The sequence below is a fragment of the Bombina bombina genome, chromosome 8 (assembly GCF_027579735.1).
Source record: "Bombina bombina isolate aBomBom1 chromosome 8, aBomBom1.pri, whole genome shotgun sequence".
Classification (NCBI taxonomy): Eukaryota; Metazoa; Chordata; class Amphibia; order Anura; family Bombinatoridae; genus Bombina; species Bombina bombina.
This window is the reverse complement of record NC_069506.1, coordinates 320,395,326-320,421,841: the sequence shown is the minus strand read 5'-3', so window position 1 is coordinate 320,421,841 and position 26,516 is coordinate 320,395,326. Positions and strand designations below refer to the sequence as shown.

The following is a 26,516-nucleotide window of genomic DNA, read 5'->3' as shown; positions in this document are numbered from 1 at the left end:
TGCAGCAACATCAGCCAATGATATAGCAGGTCTAAGAAGATTACCTGAACATAGATAAGCTTTTCTTAGAAAGGATTCAATTTTCTATCTAAAGGATCCTTAAACGAGTACCATCTGACGTAGGAATAGTAGTACGTTTAGCAAGGGTAGAAATAGCCCCATCAACTTTAGGGATTTTGTCCCAAAATTCTAATCTGTCAGCGGACAGGATATAATTGCTTAAAACGTTTAGAAGGAGTAAATGAATTACCCAAATTATCCCATTCTTGGAAATTACTGCAGAAATAGCATTAGGAACAGGAAAAACTTCTGGAATAACCACAGGAGCTTTAAAACCTTATAACGTTTAGAATTAGTATCAAGAGGACAGAATCCTCTATTTCTAAAGCAATTAGTACTTCTTTAAGTAAAGACGAATAAATTCCATTTAAATAAATATGAAGATTTATCAGCATCAATCTCTGAGACAGAATCCTCTGAACCAGAAGAGTCAAGAATCAGAATGATGATGTTCATTTAAAAATTCATCTGTAGAGAGAGTTTTAAAAGATTTTTTACGTTTACTAGAAGGAGAAATAACAGACATAGCCTTCTTTATGGATTCAGAAACAAAATCTCTTATGTTATCAGGAACATTCTGCACCTTAGATGTTGAGGGAACTGCAACAGGCAATGGTACATACTAAAGGAAATATTATCTGCTTTAACAAGTTTGTCATGACAATTATACAAACAACAGCTGGAGGAATAGCTACCAAAAGTTTACAGCAGATACACTTAGCTTTGGTAGATCCAGCAGCAGAGCGTTTTCCTGTAGTATCTTCTGACTCAGATGCAACGTGAGACATCTTGCAATATGTAAGAGAAAAAACAACATATAAAGCAAAATGATCAAATTCCTTAAATGACAGTTTCAGGAATGGGAAAAAAATGCCAAAACAAGCTTCTAGCAACCAGAAGCAAATGAAAAATGAGACTGAAATAATGTGGAGACAAAAGCGACGCCCATATTTTTTGGCGCCAAATAAGACGCCCACATTATTTGGCGCCTAAATGCTTTTGGCGCCAAAAATGACGCCACATCCGGAACGCCGACATTTTTGGCGCAAAATAACGTCAAAAAATGACGCAACTTACGGCGACACGTATGACGCCGGAAACGGAAAGAATTTTTGCGCCAAAAAAGTCCGCGCCAAGAATGACGCAATAAAATGAAGCATTTTCAGCCCCCGCGAGCCTAACAGCCCACAGGGAAAAAAGTCAAATTTTTGAGGTAAGAAAAATATGATAATTAAATGCATTAATCCCAAATATGAAACTGACTGTCTGAAATAAGGAAAGTTGAACATTCTGAGTCAAGGCAAATAAATGTTTGAATACATATATTTAGAACTTTATAAATAAAGTGCCCAACCATAGCTTAGAGTGTCACAGAAAATAAGACTTACTTACCCCAGGACACTCATCTACATGTTTGTAGAAAGCCAAACCAGTACTGAAACGAGAATCAGTAGAGGTAATGGTAATATAAGAGTATATCGTCGATCTGAAAAGGGAGGTAAGAGATGAATCTCTACGACCGATAACAGAGAACCTTATGAAATAGACCCCGTAGAAGGAGATCACTGCATTCAATAGGCAATACTCCTCACATCCCTCTGACATTCACTGCACGCTGAGAGGAAAACCGGGCTCCAACTTGCTGCGGAGCGCATATCAACGTAGAATCTAGCACAAACTTACTTCACCACCTCCTAAATTAACTATTACACACATATATACACTTTCTGATAAAACATATTTCATATATATATTATAATTTTTTTTGTAAGGGTTAAAAAGTTATATGGTATATGGCAAGTTATTTGACTGGAAAGGGTATATATATATATATACATATATACACACACATATATATGTATATATATATACATATAAATATAATATGTCAAAATATGTGTATGTGAGTATTTATGTGTATATATGTGTATATTTATGTATATTTATGTGTTTATATGTGTAAATATGTATATACATACATAACACACAGAGAAAGTCCAGCACTCACTTACAAGCACTCAGCTAAAATTAAAAGCAAAAATGGAAGGGTTAGTTACCGCATCTGGCCAAATGGGGCAAGCCTAGGTACCTTGTCAAGGTCCCTTCCAAAACCTGGGTCCCTAAAACAGCGACACACATTTTTTTGTAATTTTCCCTATGGGTCTTGCACCCAGGCCTATCTGGGGTTAAGTGCCTGTGACTCTGGGAACAGCACAGCTTCCTGTGAGTCCCCGTGAGCACCCAGGGCTGAGCATGTGGCTGGGTCATGGAATGTGTACCCAGTTCAGTCTGAGAGTGCAGTCCCCTTCCGTGTTTTGTATATGTCTAGGGTGATTACATAAGCCTGTGCACCCTACATTTGTCCACAGTTTGTTGGATTGAGAGCTTGCATTGTATGGCTGTTTTAGGGACCCAGGTTTTGGAAGGGACCTTGACGAGGTACCTGGGCTTGTCCCATTTGACCAGATGCAGTAACTAACTCTTCTAGTTTTGCTTTTAATCTTAGCGGAGTGCTTGTAAGTGAGTGATGGACTTTCTCTGTGTGTTATATTAATTTTTTTTATAATTTTCCCTATGGACCTTGCCCCCAGGCCTGTCTGGGGTTAACTGCCTGTGACTCTGGGGACAGCACAGCTTTCTGTGAGTGCCAGGGAGCATCCAGGGCTGAGCATGTTGCAGGATCATGGGATGTGTACCCAGTCCAGTCTGAAGGGTCTATTTATCAAGCTCCGAATGGAGCTTGATGCCCCGTGTTTCTGGTGAGCCTTCAGGCTTGCCAGAAACACAAGTTATGAAGCAGCGGTCTAAAGACTGCTGCTCCATAACCTGTCCGCCTGCTCTGAGGTGGCGGACAGAAATCAACCCGATCAAATACGATTGGGTTGATTGACACCCCCTGAATCTGCAGGGGGCGGTATTGCACCAGTTCAAGTGATACCCCAAAACGTCGCTTTTTTATTAGTTTTTCCAATAAAAGTTTTTTAAAACTTAACAGTGCCGGGGACTTCTTGGACTTTTAATTTATACTGGGGTAGAGTAGTATACCTCTGTCACTCGTGCACTATTCACAGATGTGCTGATTCTCACAACCTTTTGGACTAATGATGCAATGATAAATGCAGACAGCGTATGCTGTCGGCATTTATCGATGTGCTGCGGACATGGTTTACTATAGCGGATCATGTCCGTCCGCACAATGATAAATGGACCCCTGAGAGTGTAGTCCCCTTCCGTGTTTTGTATATGTCTAGGGTGATTATATAAGCCTGTGCAGTTTGTTGGATTGAGAGCTTGCATTGTCTGGCTGTTTTAGGGACCCAGGTTTTGGAAGGGACCTTGAGGAGGTGCCTGGGCTTGTCCTATTTGGCCAGATGCGGTAACTAACCCTTCCATTTTTTATTTTAATCTTAGCTGAGAGCTTGTAAGTGAGTGCTGGACTTTCTCTGTGTATTAATGTAATATTTTTTTGTAATTTTCACTATGGGCCTTGCACCCAGGCCTGTCTGAGGTTAACTGTACATAAAATGGTGCTCTTTAGAAAGACAAAAACCTAGATTTAGCTGATAAGTAAAAGCCTAAAGACCCCTCATGTGTGCTCAGTTTTCCATAAGTAAGTTGATGTCTGTGTAAGTTTATAAAAGATTCTTGTGCACTTCTCAGGCATTTTGAATTCCAGTTTTTGTATTTTCATCTCCATTACAAATTATTGCATGAATGGGTTTGTCATGAACATAGATTCTATACATATTAAATAGAGGAATATTATAGCACACATATGGGTTATTTTTTTGTCTACTTAAATTTATTCTGTTATTTTAGCATAAAATCCCAGGAGCACCAGACTCTTTAAACCACCACATTTGTAAAACCAGTAAACTACAATGTTTATATATTTATGTCTTTTCAGGCACTTCCCACAGCAACACAGTATGTGAGAAATGTCCCAAAGGTCATTACGCAGATGTGTCTTCTTCAACGGAAAGATGCAAACCTCACACAGAGTAAGTAGAAAGATCAAATAAGGCATAATTAAAAGGGAGTTTTAGATTCACTTGATGGTCTATTTGCAGATAGGGACACAGCATTATTTTTCTGAGGAACATTTAGAATAAGCATCTTTCGGTACTTACTCATTCACCTTCCTCTCACATATTTCCTATACAAGACTCTAGAGAACCATTAAGGGCTTAGTGTTCATTACATTCCTTTTTAATTGGGCAGGCCAATACTTTCTTCACACAAATCTCTATTATGGGAGATCCTGATTTTTTGACTCTAGATGAGTCTTTTTCTTTTAATATGTGGGTAGATTCTGTCTACGTACAATCCCCTTGAACCCCTTAGAATGTAAGCCTATGAGCCCAGCTGTTTGTAGGTCACCTTCATAAGAGCCAACTACAATAGTGCAGATCTTGACAGGGCCCTCTACCCATTTGATCACTATAAATGTGATCTTGTATACCGCCTATGCTTATAGCGCTTCGGAATCTGTTAGCGCTCTACAAATACCTGATAATAATGATAATAATAATAATAGTTCGAGGGTTATTAGATTCTGCTTCACACTCTGTTAAAACATTTCATACTTTAAAGGGACAGTCTACTCAAAAATTCTTATTATTTAAAAAGATAGATAATCCCTTTATTACCCATTTCCCACAGAAAACATGGTTATATTAATATAATTTTTACCTCTTTGTTTACCTTGTATCTAAGCTTCTGCAGACTGCCCCTTATCACATGGCTATTTATATTTCTTTCATGTAATTAACAAGAGTCCATGAGCTAGTGACGTATGGGATATACATTCCTACCAGGAGGGGCAAAGTTTCCCAAACCTTAAAATGCCTATAAATACACCCCTCACCACACCCACAAATCAGTTTTACAAACTTTGCCTCCAAGGGAGGTGGTGAAGTAAGTTTGTGCTAGATTCTACGTTGATATGCGCTCCGCAGCAAGTTGGAGCCCGGTTTTCCTCTCAGCGTGCAGTGAATGTCAGAGGGATGTGAAGAGAGTATTGCCTATTGAATGCAGTGATCTCCTTCTACGGGGTCTATTTCATAAGGTTCTCTGTTATCGGTCGTAGAGATTCATCTCTTACCTCCCTTTTCAGATCGACGATATACTCTTATATATACCATTACCTCTGCTGATTCTCGTTTCAGTACTGGTTTGGCTTTCTACAAACATGTAGATGAGTGTCCTGGGGTAAGTAAGTCTTATTTTCTGTGACACTCTAAGCTATGGTTGGGCACTTTATTTATAAAGTTCTAAATATATGTATTCAAACATTTATTTGCCTTGACTCAGAATGTTCAACTTTCCTTATTTCCAGACAGTCAGTTTCATATTTGGGATTATGCATTGAATTATCATATTTTTTCTTACCTCAAAAATTTGACTTTTTTCCCTGTGGGCTGTTAGGCTCGCGGGGGCTGAAAATGCTTCATTTTATTGCGTCATTCTTGGCGCGGACTTTTTTGGCGCAAAAATTTCTTTTCCGTTTCCGGCGTCATACGTGTCGCCGGAAGTTGCGTCATTTTTTGACGTTATTTTGCGTCAAAGATGTCGGCGTTCCGGATGTGGCGTCATTTTTGGCGCCAAAAGCATTTAGGCGCCAAATAATGTGGGCGTCTTTTTTGGCGCTAAAAAATATGGGCGTCATTTTTGTCTCCACATTATTTAAGTCTCATTATTTATTGCTTCTGGTTGCTAGAAGCTTGTTCACTGGCATTTTTTTCCCATTCCTGAAACTGTCATTTAAGGAATTTGATCAATTTTGCTTTATATGTTGTTTTTTCTATTACATATTGCAAGATGTTCCACGTTGCAACTGAGCCAGAAGATACTACAGGAAAATCACTGCACAGTGCTGGAGCTACCAAGCTAAGTCTGCTATAAACTTTTGGTATCTGTTTCTCCAGCTGTTATTTGTATTGCATGTCATGTCAAACTTATTAATGCAGATAAAATTTCCTTTAATACTGTTACATTACCTGTTGCTGTCCGTCAACATCTAATTTTCAGAGTGTTCCTGATAACATAAGAGATTTTATTTTTTAAATCCATTAAGAAGGCTATGTCTGTTATTTCTCCTTCTAGTATACATAAAAGTCTTTTAAAACTTCTCTTTTTTTCAGATGAATTTTTAAATGAACATCATCATTCTGATACTGATAAGAAATTTGGATCAATTCCGTTCTTAATCTCTGGTTTCAGAAACATTGTTTCAGAAAGGTACAGAATTGGCTTCAAGTTAAGGCCTCCTGCTAAGAGATTCTTTTCTTTCCCGTGTCCCAGTTGACACAGCAAGGCTCAGCATTTCTGAAATGTGTTTCAGATCTAGAGTTGGCTGGAGTATTTATGCCAGTTCCAGTTCTGGAACAGGGGCTGGGGTTTTATTTTATCTCTTCATTGTACCAAAGAAGGTCAATTCCTTCAGACCAGTTCTGGATCTATCATTATTGAATCGTTATGTTAGGATACCAACATTCAAGATGGTTACTGTAGGACTATCCTGCCTTTTGTTTAGCAAGGGCATTATATGTCTACAATAGATTTACAGGATGTGTATCTGCATATTACGATTCATCCAGATCACTTTTAGTGTCTGAGATTCTCTTTTTAGACAAGCATTACCAGTTTTGTGGCTCTACTGTTTGGCCTAGCCTCAGTTCCAAGAATTTTTTTCAAAGGTTCTCGGTGCCCTTCTTTCTGTAATCAGAGAATAGGGTTTTGGTTTTTCCTTATTTGGACGATATCTTGGTACTTGCTCAGTCTTCTCATTTTCGAAGAATCTCATACGAATCGACTTGTGTTGTTTCTTCAAGTTCATGGTTGGAGGATCAATTTACCAATCAGTTCATTGATTCCTCAGACAAGGGTAACCTTTTTAGGTTTCTAGATAAATTCAGTGTCTATGACTCTGTCCTTGTCAGACAAGAGAAGTTTAACATTGATATCAGCTTGTCAAAACTTTCAGTCACAATCATTCCCTTTGGTAGCCTTATGCATGGAAATGTTGGGTCTTAGGACTACCGCATCAGATGCGATCTCCTTTGCTCGTTTTCACATGCGACCTTTTCAGCTCTGTATGCTGAACCAATGGTGCAGGGATTACTCAAAGATATCTCAATTAATATCTTTAAACCGATTTTTCGACACTCTCTGACATGGTGGACAGATCACCATCGTTTAGTTCAGGGGGCTTCTTTGTTCTTCCGACCTGGACTATAATCTCAACAGATGCAAGTCTTACAGGTTGGGGAGCTGTGTGGGGGTATCTGACGGCACAAGGGGTTTGGGAATCTCAGGAGGTGAGATTTCCGATCAATATTTTGGAACTCCGTGCAATTTTCAGAGCTCTTCAGTCTTGGCCTCTTCTGAAGAGAGAGTTGTTCATTGTTTTCAGATAAGACAATGTCACAACTGTGGCATACATCAATCATCAAGGAGGGACTCACAGTCCTCTGGCTATGAAAGAAGTATCTCGAATTTTGGTTTGGGCGGAATCCAGCTCCTGTCTAATCTCTGCGGTTTATATCCCAGGTATGGACAATTGGAAAGCGGATTATCTCAGTCGCCAAACGTTGCATCCGGGCGAATGGTCTCTTCACCCAGAGGTATTTCTTCAGATTGTTCAAATGTGGGAACTTCCAGAAATAGATCTGATGGCTTCTCATCTAAACAAGAAACTTCCCAGGTATCTGTCCAGATCCCGGGATCCTCAGGCGGAGGCAGTGGATGCATTTTCACTTCCTTGGAAGTATCATCCTGCCTATATCTTTCCGCCTCTAGTTCTTCTTCCAAGAGTAATCTCCAAGATTCTGAAGGAATGCTCGTTTGTTCTGCTGGTAGCTCCGGCATGGCCTCACAGGTTTTGGTATGCGGATCTTGTCCGGATGGCCTCTTGCCAACCGTGGACTCTTCCGTTAAGACCAGACCTTTTGTCTCAAGGTCCTTTTTTTCCATCAGGATCTGAAATCCTTACATTTAAAGGTATGGAGATTGAACGCTTGATTCTTGGTCAAAGAGGTTTCTCTGACTCTGTGATTAATACTATGTTACAGGCTCGTAAATCTGTATCCAGAGAGATATATTATAGAGTCTGGAAGACTTATATTTCTTGGTGTCTTTAGAATACCGAGAATATTACAATTTCTTCAGGATGGTTTAGATAAGGGTTTGTCCGCAAGTTCCTTGAAAGGTCAAATCTCTGCTCTTTCTGTTCTTTTTCACAGAAAGATTGCTATTCTTCCTGATATTCATTGTTTTGTACAAGCTTTGGTTCGTATAAAGCCTGTCATTAAGTCAATTTCTCCTCCTTGGAGTTTGAATTTGGTTCTGGGGGCTCTTCAAGCTCCTCCATTTGAACCTATGCATTCATTGGATATTAAATTACTTTCTTGGAAAGTTTTGTTCCTTTTGGCCATCTCTTCTGCCAGAAGAGTTTCTGAATTATCTGCTCTTTCTTGTGAGTCTCCTTTTCTGATTCTTCATCAGGATAAGGCGGTGTTGCGAACTTCTTTTGAATTTTTACCTAAAGTTGTGAATTCCAACAACATTAGTAGAGAAATTGTGGTTCCTTCATTATGTCCTAATCCTAAGAATTTTAAGGAGAAATCGTTGCATTCTTTGGATGTTGTTAGAGCTTTGAAATATTATGTTGAAGCTACGAAATCTTTCTGTAAGACTTCTAGTCTATTTGTTATCTTTTTCGGTTCTAGGATAGGCCAGAAAGCTTCTGCCATTTCTTTGGCATCTTGGTTGAAATCTTTAATTCATCTTGCCTATGTTGAGTCGGGTAAAATTCCGCCTCAGAGAATTACAGCTCATTCTACTAGGTCAGTATCTACTTCCTGGGCGTTTAGGAATGAAGCTTCGGTTGACCAGATCTGCAAAGCAGCAACTTGGTTCTCTTTGCATACTTTTACTAAATTCTACCATTTTGATGTATTTTCTTCTTCTGAAGCAGTTTTTGGTAGAAAAGTTCTTCAGGCAGCGGTTTCAGTTTGAATCTTCTGCTTATGTTTTTTGTTAAACTTTATTTTGGGTGTGGATTATTTTCAGCAGGAATTGGCTGTCTTTATTTTATCCCTCCCTCTCTAGTGACTCTTGTGTGGAAAGATCCACATCTTGGGTAGTCATTATCCCATACGTCACTAGCTCATGGACTCTTGTTAATTACATGAAAGAAAACATAATTTATGTAAGAACTTACCTGATAAATTCATTTCTTTCATATTAACAAGAGTCCATGAGGCCCACCCTTTTTTGTGGTGGTTATGATTTTTTTGTATAAAGCACAATTATTCCAATTCCTTATTTTATATGCTTCGCACTTTTTTTCTTATCACCCCACTTCTTGGCTATTCGTTAAACTGATTTGTGGGTGTGGTGAGGGGTGTATTTATAGGCATTTTAAGGTTTGGGAAACTTTGCCCCTCCTGGTAGGAATGTATATCCCATACGTCACTAGCTCATGGACTCTTGTTAATATGAAAGAAATGAATTTATCAGGTAAGTTCTTACATAAATTATGTTATTATCTATTGACTTGCATTTTAGCCAATTAGGGATGTGTCCTCCAAAACTCCAAGGGAGAGAGCACAATGTTATCTATATGGCCAAAATGAACTAGCAGTCTCCTGTTGTGAAAATAGCAAATAAAAAAGCATGTGATAAGAGGCTGTCTGTAGTGGCTTAGAAACAGGCAGAGGTTTAAAAGTTATAAAGTATATTAATATTACAATGTTGGTTATGCAAAGCTGGGGAATGGGTACTAAAAGTGTTATCTATATTTGTGAACAATAATTTTGGTGTAGACTGTCCCTTTAAGGCAGCCATTTTAAATGTCACATCAACTTTGCATATTTGCAACTGAGGTATTATAGTACAGCATATCAGACATTAATAAAAGCTCATGTGGACAAGATTCAAATTCCTTTACGTGAAAAGTAGACAAAGGGATTGCAAACTGATCTCATGTGGGAGACCATAAAAAATCCATTGGTTAGGAAAACCACTCTGCATTGGAAAGGGAATCACAAGCTAGGATATTACATAAAGATTATTTAATGGCAAATAGGCTGTCAAAATGGTTAAAACTGTGTGCAAATATGTGTTTGCAAATGCTCTAGGGAAACTCCTGACCTTTACTGCTATTTTTAGACAGGCCCGAAGATGTTACTGTCCTGGAGTAGAATTCCATACTGGTTAACAGAATTGCTTTATATTTTCGTTACTACTGGTCCCATGCAAGTGCTTTTTTTAAAACTGGGACTTCAGTGTTTGTTTTTTCTCTGCCACTCTAACTCTAGTGACTTTAATGGAACGATAATGCTTGTTAAAATACTGGATCTCAAGTAGGGTACCAATACTTTCCAGCTTAAAAAGGTCAATAACAGATCAGATCTTTATTGACCAATATGGTATAGATGTCCAACACAGATTATCCAGCTGTCTTAAGACATTGGTTAATTCAGGGTTCTGATGTTCAGAGAGCATTGCTCACTCCATTGCGGCAAACTAAAATTGTGCTGTAGGCTTCCTGGACGGGCTCATTTATATGGGTCAACTAATATAAGGCAGGATTGTAAAATACACAACAACAAAACATACCGCATGTAGTGAACCTGTGTGGGAAACCGCACGTGTGAGGTCATTGTGTGTGTACCCCCGTTCATCATATTTTTATGTCTTTAAAGTGGATTTTTCAATAAATATGTGCTGAACTTTTATATCTTTACATGGATTTAATGGGAGGAGTGCAGATGCAGGGGATTCACAATGGATTGTAAAATAACTTGTCTGTCTATATACATATACTATAAAAAAATACATAATAAAAAGCTATGCCAATATCCTACATTTAAAGAGATAGTAAACCCAAAATGTTTCTTTTATGATTCGGATAGAGTAGCAGTTTTAAGCAACTTTCTAATTTATTCCTATTATACATTTTTCTTTGTTCGCTTGCTATCTTTATTTGAAAAAGATAGCAAGAGAATGAAGAAAAATTGATAATAGGAGTAAATTAGAAAGTTGCTTAAAATTGCTGTTCTATCTGAATCATGAAAAAAAAAGTGTTTAGTGTCCCTTTAACCACGGTGATGTCACATGATCACATCTCATCTCAGTCGTCCCTACTTTTGTTTTATGCTCCTGTAGTTTTATGATCAAAAATGCTGTGTTTTGTTTGTTTTTTACCAACAGGGTTCACACAAAAGATGTTTTACGATAAAATAGCAACAGCAAAGGGGTAGGTTACACTGTGTCCAGCATTTCTGATGAAACACAACCTACCTTGTTAAAAATACATTGGGGCCGATTTATTATGATGCGGGCAGACCTGATCCGCTGTAGAGGATCATGTCCGCCTGACATCGCTAAATGCCAGCTGCATACGCTGTTGGCATTTAACATTGCACACACATTTCTAGTAAAATGCTCGTGCAATGCCGCCCCCTACAGATTCGCGGCCAATGGGCCACTAGTAGGAGGTGTCAATCATACAGATCATATCCGATCTGGATGATTGCTGTCCGCCGCCTCAGAGGTTGCGGATGAGTTACGGAGCAGCGGTCTTAAGACCGTTGCTTCTTAAAGGGATAGTAAACACCAAAAATGTTATTGTTTACAAAGATAGATAATCCCTTTATTTATCCTTCCCCAGTTTTGCATAACCAACACTGTTATACAAATATACTTTTTACCTCTGTAATTACCTTGTATCTATGCTTATGCTGACTGCCTCCTTATCTCAGGTCTTTTGACAGACTTGCATTTTAGGCAATTATTGCTGACTCTTAAATAACTTCATGTGCATGAGCCCAGTGTTATCTATATGAAACACATGAACTAACACCCTCTAGCTGTGAAAAACTGTCAAATGCATTCAAATTAGAGGCGGTCTTTAAGGGCTTATAAATTAGCATATGAGCCTACCTAGCCTTTAACTAAGAATAACAAGAGAACAAAGCAAATTTGATGATAGAAGTAAATTAGAAAGTTGTTTAAAATGACATACCCTATCTGAAATATGAAAGTTTAATTTGGACTTTACTATCCCTTTAACGTATGTTTCCGGCAAGCCTGACGGCATTCTCAGCATGTTAAATCGGCCCCATTGTGTTTTTTTGTTGTTGTTTTTTTACTTAAGCATTTTTATTATAGTTTTTGCTAATGGTATGTTCCTGTTCTGAATAAACCATCAGTTTTTGCCTGGCTTGCTGCTGTGTCCCTCTCCACCAACAGAGCTGAGGAAATTGCCCTCACAGCTTGTGAGATTTAGTAACAAATGCACAACTGAAAGTGTAACAATGGTTTCAATTTTAACTTATTTTTGGGGGACAGAAATATTTTAACATAAGTGCAGCTCTTTCATATGGATGACACAGCTTTTTAAAGGGACATGAAACCCAACACTTTTCCTTTCATGATTTAGGTAGAACATAGATATTTAAACAACTTTCCAGTTTACTTCTATTATCAAATTTGCTTCATTCTCTTGGTATCATTTGTTGAAGGAGCAGCAATGCACTATTGGTTTCTAACTGAACACATGGGTGAGCCAATGACAATCAGTATATAAATGCAGCCACCAATCAGCAGATAGAACCTCTGTTCTTTGCTGCTCCTGAGCGTGCCAAGATAAAACTTTCAGCAAAGGATAACAAGAGAAGGAAGCAAATTAAATAATAGAAGTAAATTGGAAAGTTATTTTAAATTGTATGCCCTGTCTAAATCATGAATGTCTAATTATGACTTTACTGTCCCTTTAAGTACAGTGTTATTTTAAGGCAAACTGGTTGAAGACACTTTACTGCCTCAGTACAGAGCCACAGAAATGTCATAAGCTACACCCTATTATTATTATTATCAGGTATTTGTAGAGCACCAACAGTTGTTTGTTGATGGCATGGTGGGGATCCCAGTCAGTACCTGCTCCTTACTGCGTGCCCTTGTATGTAGGGCAATGTCTAGGCATTATGCAAAGCTATATAGCCCTTTATGGCTTCCCAGTTTGTAATCTGAAACTTAAAAATGCCCTATATTTACCCCCTATATAAATGAATATCCTTTTAACTTCACAAAATGCTCACGTACCCTCTTTACTCCTTGATACATAAGTGCTGTCATGCATTACTTCTCTCTAGGGGCCTGATGATCTAAGGCTCTCGGCTCTGGCTCAGTAGCTCATTGGTGCAGCAAGGCAGTGGCATTAGGGCCCAATGTGCTGGGGGGCCCATAGCAGCCAGTCTATACATAAACATGTAGAATGTGTACAACCCTAATGCAGGGGAGCCTTTTATTAGTGCAGTTCGCAGGTCTATCTATTCACTCTACAGAGCAGCACGTACATTATTACTATTGCTTACTATTGAGTTACCTTTGGGGGCCCAAAACATTTTTTCACCAGGGCCCTCTGTTGAGTAAGCCCTCTTCTGCTCAGTATTGTGAGGTTCCTCAAATCATTCTATAAAGGCAAGTTTTAGCTAGAGAGCTATTTATCTCGCTCTGCTGGTTCTGGACGTAGGAGAGAGACATACAAAAATAATGTTCAAATTTAAGCCCCCACTTTGTGTGGTTTGCTCAACATCAGGCCCTACGTGTGCAGAGGAAAAAGTGGAAATAGATGGCGCTGATCTTTGAGGAAAATCAATTTCTCTGATGATAAAGAGAAAAAGGCTTGTTGTGTGTGTTAAAGCCAAGTAAATAAAGTGCAATATACTCACTCCTTAAATTACATATGGTCAGCTTGTTAGGAGTGTCTCTCTCTGGTATTAGGTGATAGTGCTCCAGGGAGGAGTTCAATATAGCTGGGGTAACATGAAGACTCCATGAACAGTGTGTAAACCCAGTTATAACAAATTAAGTAATAACTTACTTCATCAGTAAAGTAAATCCGGCTGTCACAGCAAAAGAAGAAAAATCTCCAATTACATAAAAGATATATTTATTAGCTCTACGCGTTTCAACGTACAGAACGTCTTTTTCAAGAGCAATTTTTAAAAGTGGTAAAAACAGATGAAAAATTTGATAAGCTGTGACTCTCAGAGCCGGTTTAAATACAGGTGTGTTGATGTTCCAATTTCCTGTGGAATACAGGAAATTGTACTCACAAAGGTTTGGAAATAGTTAAACAATATGTTTATACCAAACTAGAATTTCTCTTTCATTGCAAAGTTGTAAATATGCCATTTTAGTTATATTATCTTAAGTTATTTAGTATAGTTCGGTATGAACATAAGGGCTAGCAAATGAAATATCACCACATTGAATAATGTCCAATCAGAGAAGTTCGTTATTTTAAAGTCCTCGATCGAGCACTGTTGTAAAGAAAGTTCTATTTTAGGTCCGATGTGTTGTCACATGATCTTGCCAGCCTATCCGGAGTTCGCTGATATTGGATGCTGAAATTTCCGTTTCAGGTTGAATTTGCGGTCACATGTTTTCGTCAGCCTATTGAGGGACAGATAGCTGTTTGTTGTAAAGAGTTTCATTTCAGGGCCGTCTTAGATGTCAGATAGGGGGAAGTCCAGAATGACGTAGGAAAGTTTGTGACCAAATGATCATGTTATATATAGTTTCTATGAAACAAAGCAAGCAAGTGAACAGTAGATGATCTAATTATGAAAAACATTTGATGTTATTTATACCAGTGAGAATCTAGATATATATCCCAAATCTTGAGACATTATTACTTAAACTTCACAGTGGACATTTATGAACATTTTCATATGCTAAACATTTTCACTTGTATTATCTTCCGTGCATAATAATTGCATTTTATTTGACTTTTGCAAAATCAAAAAATTTCTTTATTATGTGGTTGTCACTTTTAAAGTGAACAATATAAACGTAATCCATAGTGATGATTTATAATATTTGCTTTTGCAAAATCAAATTTGTGATGAAATATAACAAAATATCCTTAAAGTGACAGTGCATAAAATAAATATGAATATAAAAAATATAAAAAAACTTATTACACATATTTAGAAATCGACAGTGCTTATATTAAAAATATTTATATATAGATGTGTGTAAGACCCTTAGGATTCCGAAATGTGTATATTCAAAAGTTTAATAAATCCTAACAATGAATATTTAAAGTAAAATAATATTAAAAAAGTGTGATAGAAGCTAATGTTCTAGTAAATATATTTAATTTTATATAAAATATTAGAAATATTAAATATTAAACAAAGGCTGCTATTCTGATGTCTTTATTTAGCCCCCAGTGGTTATACGTTCTTAGTGTGTGTATCCACCATAGTTCTCTCCTGTCTAGTTCATGTTCTAATTGTCCTCCCCTCCAATGTATGGATATTCTTTCTATTCCCATGCAAAGAAAATTATTTTTATCAAATTTTTGACATGTATTGCAATAGAGGGGTACTCCGTGGTCGTCGTGTTTCTTATCTATTTTATTAAGATATTCTAGAATACAGGTTTTTAGGAATCTTGTCGTTTGTCCTAAATATTGGACCTTGCAATTACATTGGAGTAGATATATAACATTAGGGGTTTTGCAAGTGATAAATTGTTTAATTATGTATGTTTTTCCTGTGATGAATGAAGTGAATGATTTGTGTGTCCTCTTGGTGTAATTGCAACCTTTACATCTACCACACGTATAGAAGCCCTGTAAGTTTGAAATAGATAAAGGTATTTTAGGGGCCATACCCTTTATTAATGAGGGGGCCAATTTTTGTTTAAAGTTACTTCCCCTCCTAAAAGTAATTTGTGGTCTGGAAGGTATAATTTTTTCCAAGACTTTATCGTTTTGTAAAACATGCCAATGTTTTTTAAAGATGTTTTTAATCTGGTTGTGTCCAGAATTAAAAGTAGTGATGAATCTTGGAAAAGATTGTTGATTTACTAGAGTCGGTTTTCGACTTGTTAGCAAGTTTGGTAAAAGCAATACCAAAGGGCCAATTTCAACGCATAAGACGTAACTGTGATAGAACAGAAGATTATGAAGAACAGTCAAAAATGCTAAAAAACAAATTTTTAGAAAAGGGTTACAAAGCCAAAGATTTAGAACAAGATAGACAAGCAGTGAAAAGTATGGACCGTAACACATTGCTAAAAAGTCAAAAACCGGCTCTAGTAAATCAACAATCCTGCCTCCTATTCTTAAACAAGAATTCCTGTAGGGTATTTTTAATTAGTAAACTGATTTGTAAATCTGAGATTGAGGTTGTACTCCAACGAGACAAGGTGGCGCTACATGTAAACCCCAGTAATCTAAAGTCAATTTAATTAGAGCCCATAGGAAAATGTGTTAAAAAATATATATAATATAAAAAGGGGACAAAGAGAAGAATATTTTTGGAAGGCCCATCCTCACACTCACATTTGCACATTAAAAAAAAAAAACAAGAAAAAAAAAACTACACTTTCTCACAACAATTATTTGTTTTGTTTTTCTTTTTTTCACATACACGCTGACGGTGAATCAGCTTAAATAACTTTGTTTTTTGTACCCACTTACACTCCTAACTTTGTTTCAACTGACTTTTTGATCTGAGCTGATAGACACCACTAATTACATGGACAGATTTGTCAGCTCAAACAAACTTAAATCACCAATAATGCCTCCAAAACAAAAGGACAAAAAACAGCATGTAATAGTATAGAACTAACTACAGATGGTGTTGCTGAACTCAACCCTCAATCTACTCTCCAGATTGACACAAATAGTTTAGTTAAACAAATGTCAGAAATTTTCCTGCCTCAATTTGAAGGCATTAAAAAAGAAACAACCATGCTCTCAACTGAGGTTAAACAATTTGGAGCAAGAATTGCTGAAGTTAAGGGCAGAGTTTCAGATGTAGAGGACACACTCAATAGCCAACAAGAGATTATTAAGAAGGAACACTTCATGGTCTCCAGAACAGGTTGGAGGATTTGGAGGACAGATCACATAGGAACAATATTAACATTTTTGGACTCCTAGAGTCGTCTGAATATAATGATCTGCTCCATTTTACCTCATTTATACTCCCACAAGCCCTCGGTTGTTAACAGATAAGACACCTATTCCCTTAGAAAGAGCACATAGATTGGGTTCTATTAGATCCCAGAGTAACACAACTAATTATAAAAGACCAATAATATTCAAATGTTTAAACTTCCAGGACAAAGTGAAAATTCTTAGTATGTATCGTAAGACAAATCCTCTTTTAATTAATGGATTTTCCAGGAATATTCAGTAGAAACACTAAATATGAGAAAGGAGATGGCTCCGTATTGCACCCAACTAATAAATCGTGGGATACAAGTTTCACTGATATATCCTGCTAAGCTAAAGATTTGGTTTGACTCTAGATTGATAGTTATACAAAAACCACAAGAAGCTAGAGATTTTTTGTCAAGCTTAGACAATAAGCTGTCTAATGTTTAATAACTTTTGAGGCTGTTAAGATGATAAAAATAGACAGTATAAAGTTGAGAGCGGGATGGATAAGATTATTTGGTATAGTTACTTCATTTAAAATAAATAGGATAGAAGGTATGGTCTGGCCGTTTTTTTTAGTGGGGTGTTTTTTTTTGTTTTTTGTTCTCTTCCTTCTTTCCTCCCTCCCTCCTCTTTTTTCACTCTGCCCCTTGCCCCTTTGTTTCCCACCCTAACTTAAGGGATGAAGGATTTTATTAATCTTGTATCATGGAATGTGGGTTGGGATCACCTCTCCAGTCAAAAGAAAAAGAGTTGTCAATCACTTAAAGCACTGTTGTCCAGACATAGCGATGATTCAGGAAACCCACCTTAATCTGATTGAAGTAGAAAAACTCAAATTCGGCTGGATTGGGGAGGTGATTGCCACCCCTGCATGCCTATAAGGAAGAGAGGCGTTGCCTGTATTTTTAGTAAAAAAATTAGACTATCAAATTCTCTCAAAAGATATTGATAAGAATGGTAGATTTTTAATATTAGAGATTTTAATTCACGACATACGTTTTGTTCTTTGCTACTTATATGCTCCAAATACATTGCAGTAAGATTTTTGGGATATACTTTATCTAAAATTGCTACAACATGTAGATGCCAACCTTATACTAGCTGCTTAATTTATCTCCACAACCAAGTTTAGATAGACTGTTAAAAAAATAAAAAATAACAAAAAAACTCCCAATAGATATAATAGAGAAGTGAAATTCTTTTGAAACTTTACTAAAAACTTAAAATTCACAAAAAATCTGGCGTCTTAAAAATACAGATTCTAAATTATATACTTGTGAATCTAAAGCCCACCTTACGTTTTCAAGGATTGATATGTTTTTGACTGGGGATTCTATATCACAATTTGAGACCAAGGCCTCTAGTTATCAACGTGTCTACTTACCTGCCATCGCCGGCCCCAATACGCCGCCTAAGCTCGCCTACCATCACCGCCGTGGACCTGAATAATCTTGCCAAAGTTATCAATAAATCTGTCAAAAAGCCGCGCACCAAGTACGGGGTGATGAGCAGCGGACTGTGATAGTTATCACTCATCCGATCTCGCTGCTCTTCGGCTTTTTGACAGCTTTATTGACAAGCTGTCACTAAGCACCCACACTAAACTACACTGTTCTACCCCCTATACCAGCGCCCCCGGAGCCCCCCGCAACTAAATAAAGTTATTAACCCCTAAACTGCCGCTCCTGGACACCACCGCAACTATAATAAATGTATTAACCCCTAAACCGCCGCTCCCGGAGCCCACCGCCACCTACATTATACCTAGTAACCCCTATCCTGCCCCCCCTATACCGTTGCCACCTATAATAAATTTATTAACCCCTATCCTGCCGATCCCGGATCCCGCCACAACTAAATAAATTGTTTAACCCCTAAACTGCCGCTCCCGGACCCCGCCGCCACCTATATTAAACTTACTAACCCCTAATCTGCCCCCCCTACACCGTCGCCACCTATAATAAATTTATTAACCCCTATCCTGCCTCCCCTACACCGCCGCCACTATAATAAATTTATTAACCCCTATCCTGCCCCCCCTACACCGCCGCCACTATAATACAATTATTAACCCCTAAACCTAAGTCTAACTCTAACACCCCCTTAACTTAAATATTAAATAAATACATCTAAATATTATAACTCTTATTAACTAAATTAATCCTCTTTAAAACTAAATACTTACCTTTAAAATAAACCCTAATATAGCTACAATATAAATAATAATTATATTGTAGCTATTTTAGGATTTATATTTATTTTACAGGTAACTTTGTATTTATTTTAGCTAGTTAGAATAGTTATTAAATAGTTATTAACTATTTAATAACTACCTAGCTAAAAGAAATACAAAATTACCTGTAAAATAAATCCTAACCTAAGTTACAATTAAACCTAACACTACACTATCATTAAATAAATTACCTACAAATAACTACAATTAAATACAATTAAATAAACTAACTAAAGTAAGAAAAATAAAAAAAACGAAGTTACAAAAAATAAAAAAAAATAAGTTACAAAAAATAAAAAAAAATAAGTTACAAACATTTAAAAAATATTACAACAATTTTAAGCTACTTACACCTAATCTAAGCCCCCTAATAAAATAACAAAGCCCCCCAAAATAAAAAAAATGCCCTACCCTATTCTACATTAAAAAGTTACCAGCTCTATTACCTTACCAGCCCTTAAAAGGGCCTTTTGCGGGGCATGCCCCAAAGAAAACAGCTCTTTTGCCTGTAAAATAAAAATACAACCCCCCAACATTAAAACCCACCACCCACACACCCCTACTCTAACCCAAACCCCCCTTAAATAAACCTAACACTACCCCCCTGAAGATCATCCTACCTTTAGCCGTCTTCAGCCAGCCGACCACCGATGAAACAGAAGAGGACATCCGCAGCGGCCGAAGTCTTCATCCAAGGGGCGCTGAAGAAGTCTTCCATCCGATTGAAGTCTTCATCCAAGGGGCGCTGAAGAAGTCTTCCATCCGATTGAAGTCTTCATACAGGCGGCGTCTTCAATCTTCATCCATCTGGAGCGGAGCCATCTTCAGACGAGCCGACGCGGAGCCATCCTCTTCTACCGACGGACTAACAATGAATGACGGTTCCTTTAAGGGATGTCATCCAAGATGGCGTCCCTCAAATTCCGATTGGCTGATAGGATTCTATCAGCCAATCGGAATTAAGGTAGGAAAAATCTGATTGGCTGATTTAATCAGCCAATCAGATTGAAGTTCAATCCGATTGGCTGATCCAATCAGCCAATCAGATTGAGCTCGCATTCTATTGGCTGATCGGAACAGCCAATAGAATGCGAGCTCAATCTGATTGGCTGATTAAATCAGCCAATCAGATTTTTCCTACCTTAATTCCGATTGGCTGATAGAATCCTATCAGCCAATCGGAATTCGAGGGGCGCCATCTTGGATGACGTCACTTAAAGGAACCGTCATTCGTTGTTAGTCCGTCGGTAGAAGAGGATGGCTCCGCGTCGGCTCGTCTGAAGATGGCTCCGCTCCGGATGGATGAAGATTGAAGACGCCGCCTGGATGATGACTTCAATCGGATGGAAGACTTCTTCAGTGCCCCTTGGATGATGACTTCAATCGGATGGAAGACTTCTTCAGCGCCCCTTGGATGAAGACTTCAATCGGATGGAAGACTTCTTCAGTGCCCCTTGGATGAAGACTTTGGCCGCTGTGGATGTCCTCTTCTGTTCCATCGGTGGTCGGCTGGCTGAAGACGGCTAAAGGTAGGATGATCTTCAGGGGGTAGTGTTAAGTTTATTTAAGGGGGGTTTGGGTTAGAGTAGGGGTGTGTGGGTGGTGGGTTTTAATGTTGGGGGGGTTGTATTTTTATTTTACAGGCAAAAGAGCTGTTTTCTTTGGGGCATGCCCCGCAAAAGGCTCTTTTAAGGGCTGGTAAGGTAATAGAGCTGGTAACTTTTTAATGTAGAATAGGGTAGGACATGTTTTTTTATTTTGGGGGGCTTTGTTATTTTATTAGGGGGCTTAGATTAGGTGTAAGTAGCTTAAAATTGTTGTAATATTTTTGAAATGTTTGTAACTTATTTTTTTTTATTTTTTGTAACTTAGTTTTTTTATTTTTTGTACTTTAGTTAGTTTATTTAATTTTATTTAATTGTAGTTATTTGTAGGTAATTTATTGAATTAATTTAATGATAGTGTAGTGTTAGGTTTAATTGTAACTTAGGTTAGGATTTATTTTACAGGTAATTTTGTATTTCTTTTAGCTAGGTAGTTATTAAATAGTTAATAACTATTTAATAACTATTCTAACTAGCTAAAATAAATACAAAGTTACCTGTAAAATAAATATAAATCCTAAAATAGATACAATGTAATTATTTTTGAAATGTTTGTAACTTATTTTTTTTTATTTTTTGTAACTTAGTTTTTTATTTTTTGTACTTTAGTTAGTTTATTTAATTGTAGTTATTTGTAGGTAATTTATTGAATTAATTTAATGATAGTGTAGTGTTAGGTTTAATTGTAACTTAGGTTAGGATTTATTTTACAGGTAATTTTGTATTTCTTTTAGCTAGGTAGTTATTAAATAGTTAATAACTATTTAATAACTATTCTAACTAGCTAAAATAAATACAAAGTTACCTGTAAAATAAATATAAATCCTAAAATAGATACAATGTAATTATTAATTACATTGTAGCTATCTTAGGGTTTATTTTACAGGAAAGTATTTAGTTTTAAATAGGAATAATTTATTTAAGTATAGTGTAGTGTTAGGTGTAATTGTAACTTAAGTTAGTTTTTATTTTACAGGTAAATTTATCTTTATTTTAACTAGGTAGCTATTAAATAGTTAATAACTATTTAATAGCTATTATACCTAGTTAAAATAAATTGAAAGTTGCCTGTAAAATAAAAATAAATCCTAAGATAGCTACAATATAATTATTATTTATATTGTAGCTATATTGGGGTTTATTTTAAAGGTAAGTATTTAGTTTTTAATAGGATTAATTTAGTTAATAAGAGTTATAATATTTAGATGTATTTAATTAATATTTAAGTTAGGGGGGTGTTAGGGTTAGAGTTAGACTTAGGTTTAGGGGTTAATAATTTTATTATAGTGGCGGCGGTGTAGGGGGGGCAGGATAGGGGTTAATAAATGTATTATAGGTGGCGGCGGTGTAGGGGGGGCAGGATAGGGGTTAATAGGTATTATGTAGGTGGCGGCGGGGTCCGGGAGCGGCGGTTTAGGGGTTAACATATTCATTAGAGTGGCGGCGGGGTCCGGGAGCGGCGGTTTAGGGGTTAACATATTTATTAGAGTGGCGGCGGGGTTAGGGAGCGGCGGTTTAGGGGTTAACATATTTATTAGAGTGGCGGCAGGGTCCGGGAGCGGCGGTTTAGGGGTTAATCAGTTTATTAGAGTGGCGGTGGGCTCCGGGAGCGGCGGTTTAGGGGGTAATAACTTTATTTAGTTGCGGCGGTGTAGGGGGGGACAGATTAGGGGTGTTTAGACTCGGAGTACATGTTAGGGTGTTAGGTGTACAAACTTCCCATAAGAATCAATGGGATGTCGGGCAGCAGCGAACATGAACTTTCGCTATGGTCAGACTCCCATTGATTCCCATGGGATCCGCCACCTCCAGGGCGGCGGATTGAAAACCAGGTACGCTGGGCCGGAAAAGTGCCGAGCGTACCTGCTAGTTTTTTGATAACTAGCAAAAGTAGTCAGATTGTGCCGAACTTGTGTTCGGAACATCTGGAGTGACGTAAGAATCGATCTGTGTTGGACGGAGTCCGGCGGATCGAAGCTTACGTCACAAAATTCTACTTTTGCCGGTGTGTAGGGCTTGATAACTTAGGCGAATCAGCCTCGCCACAAATATGCTGCGGAATTCCAGCGTATTTGAGGTTGACGGCTTGATAACTAGAGGCCCAAGTCTGATATAAAAGAGTTATTGATCTTAGACCATGCAGTTATTACTTTCTCAATTAAAATCAATAATGCTCCTGCTAGAGATGCTGGGAAATTCTATTTCCCAACATATCTCCTTAATGACTCCAGATTTACGAATTGGTTAATTGAAAAATGGGGGGGAGTTTAAACATTTTAATCACGACTATCTACCTAAAATAGAGATATTCTGGGAAACTTCTAAAGCAGTTCTCAGAGGAGAAATAAAAGCTTATTTAGTGGAAAAAAAGAGGCGATGTAAAGCAAGAGAACTTCAACTGGCCAATCAACTCAGAAATAAATATGTAACGTATATAGAAAACCAAAACATGCAAAATTGGGAGGCATACCAGAAAGCAAAAATGTAAAGAGAAACCTTTTTAAATCAACAGTTGGTCCAAACAGACATTAAAAACAAAGCTATTTTTAACAAATAAGGTCCTAAATCTGCCAAATTTCTGTTTAATCTAGAAAAAAGTAGAAAGAAAAAGAAAAATATTGAAGCAATTAAAGTAAATAACATTTGTTTGTCTAACTTGAAAGATATACAAAATATTTTTTTTTCAATATTTTCAGGAGATATATGCTAAGGCTCCCATATCTGAGACCAATAAAGAACATTTTTGGAGGAATTTAAATCTCCCAAAGATAACAGATGATCAATTACTTGAATTAAATAAAGAAATACAACAAGACGAAATTATACAGGCGATTAAGAGCGCTGCCAACCTTAAAGCGCCAGGTCCAGATCAGATACCTTCTGAGTTTGATAAGATTTTAGTAAAGCAAGTTACACCAATTCTCTTAACCCTCTTTAACAAATATTATAGGTCAAATGATCCATCTAATATTCATTTAATATTTTTACCTTATATAATGTTGTTTTGATACTAAAAAAAAGATAAGGACCCTGAATTGATGAAATCATATCGCCCGATTTCACTACTTAATTGTGACTATAAACTACTTGCCTCAATTATAGCTAATCGCCTAAATAACATTTTGGGCCATCTTATCCATCCAGACCAATCTGGTTTTATGCAGGGGAGAACATCAACGAAGAATATTAGAACAGTATTAACATTAGTAGAGCATTAATGGTTTAAACTATTTACACATAATTAAAAAATAAATAAAGAAGCTGACTTTGCCTTGATTACATTGGATGTTGAATTTCGTGGGATCATTTATTCACTTCTCTTGAGAAATTTGGGCTGATTGGAAATTTCTTAAATTTTATCAAAGTAGTCTATAAAAACCCTGCCTCCTCTATTATTGTTAATTGGAGTACCTCATCACCTATTCTACTTCAGAAGGGAACAAGGCAAGGTCCTTTATCCCCACTTTTATTTAATTTTTCATTAGAGTCCTTGGCAGTTTTATGCAGAGAGAGATTGGAGGGTTTCTTGATTGGGGGCAGAAAATTTGTATTATATCTTTATGCCGATGATATTTTATTGTTTATGATAAACACAAAAGAATCAATACCAAAGTTGTTAGATATTTTAAATATATATAGTTCCTTTTCAGGGTATAGGGTTAATGCTGATAAATCAGAAATCTTATGGATTATTAAGCATAAAGATAGCTTTATAGAAAATCCATTCTCTCTTGCCAAAGAAAAAAAAAAATATCTTGGCATAACGCTCTCAAAAAACCCTAATCAACGGTATGATCTTGGGCTAAAATTTTTACTTCACTATGGGACTGGTCAAGACACCCTCTATCTCTCTCTACAAAAATAAGTCTGATTAAAATAATTATATTCCCCCCAAAAAAATTTCTTATACAAAACTTACCGCTTTTCATTTATATCAAAGATATAAGAATGTTTTATTCTCACTGCACCAGATTTTTCTGGGGCAAAGGGAAACCTCATATTTCTAGTTGCAGGCTTTCTCAAGCCAAGGAAGATGGTGGAATGGCGCTCCCGGATATCATAATGTATAATTGGACTAGTTTGTCAAAAGTTGCTATAGATTGGTTAGTGGGTTCTGATTATATTGCGAATCATGTAGTGGAAGAGAACATGTCCTTCCCTTACTCCCTTGGAGCCTTACTACATATACCAAAAATTGAAAAACTTAAGATTAAGCTTCCTAAGTATACTATACTTAACATTGTTAAGGCATGGAATAGAATATGTAAGAGTTTGGAGATAGATAATTCTGTTTCTAGCTTTTTACCGTTACAAGGACATCCTGAATTGGAGCCTGGCCTAGACTTGCTTATCTACAAGTGAGACACTTTATAACTACAAAGAAACTGTTAGATAAAGAAAATTGGACACTTGGAGAGCTGGATGCAGTAATTAAAATATACCAGGCAGGTCTAACTTCACCTCCCTTCTTTATAAAATCTGTACAGTATTTCAAAGCAAGGCAAAAAAGAATTAAAAGATCTCTATAACAAATGGGTAGTTGACTTTAAAAATTTTCATTATGATGATTTCAAAAATTGTTTTACTAGAATAAACCAATTTACTCCTTCAATAACGTGGAAGGAAATGCATTTAAAACTACTAAATAGATCTTATATTACTCCTGCGAGTAAATGGAAAGCTGATAATCGATTTTGTTTCTACATTGTTTCTGGCAATGCCCAAAGATTAAAAAATTATGGAACTAAATTGGATTTTGGCTGAACAGATGTTTAGCCTCTAATTTTACATTTAACAAATATTATAATATTTATCTCTGTAACAATCTAGATATTCAAAATAGAGATCTTGTTAATACAGCGATTTTTATTGCCAGACAATTGATTCTCAAAACTTGGAAGGACAAAAATGGTCCAAGTTTCTCCTCTTTTTTTAAAAGAGATTAGGCTTCAAATAGCAATGGAACAATATGATGCGGGGAACTCGCCTGAAAATAAAATTAAGAAATTTATGGTTAAATGGGATAAATCATGTCCTTCCCAATGGGATTCCAACTCCAAATTCTTAAACCCCTGAGACACTTTCCTGACTTATCCTAGATATTCTTATAAATTCCTGGTATCCATTGGAGTGGAGAACGCAGCTGTAAGGAGTGGAATGAATAATTAATTATTTGCTGATGAGGGTGGAGGAGATAGGGGGGCGGGACTTTGTCTCTTTTTCTTTTTGGTTTTGTTTTGTTTGGTTTTGTTTTGGGTTTTGTTTTGGGGACAAGAAAAAGGGGTTAAACAACCCAACAAATGGGTACACGTAAAATATTGATTTCAGATACTATGGGGCCCATTTATCAAGCTCCGAACGGAGCTTGACGGCCCGTGTTTCTGGCGAGTCTTCAGACTTGCCAGAAACAGCAGTTATGACTGCTGCTCCATAACCCTGTCCGCCTGCTCAGAGCAGGCGGACAGGAATCGCCGTAAATCAACCCGATCAAGTACAATCGGGTTGATTGACACCTCACTGCTGGCAGCGACCCATTGGCCGCGAGTCTGCAGGGGGTTGCGTTGCACCAGTAGCTCTTGTGAGATGCTGGTGCAATGCTGAATACGGAGAGCGTATTGCTCTCCGCATTCAGCGATGTCTTGCGGAC

General features: G+C 37.1%; 1 long non-coding RNA gene across 1 annotated transcript in view; it reads left to right on the top strand.

The window, feature by feature from the left end:
• Window positions 1–26,516, top strand: part of LOC128638220 (uncharacterized) — a 43,759-nt gene that overhangs the window by 4,089 nt on the left and 13,154 nt on the right. Inside the window, exon 2 of the long non-coding RNA XR_008399069.1 lies at window positions 3,968–4,061. This is a non-coding gene — a long non-coding RNA (uncharacterized LOC128638220). The remainder of the gene's footprint in view (window positions 1–3,967; window positions 4,062–26,516) is intronic.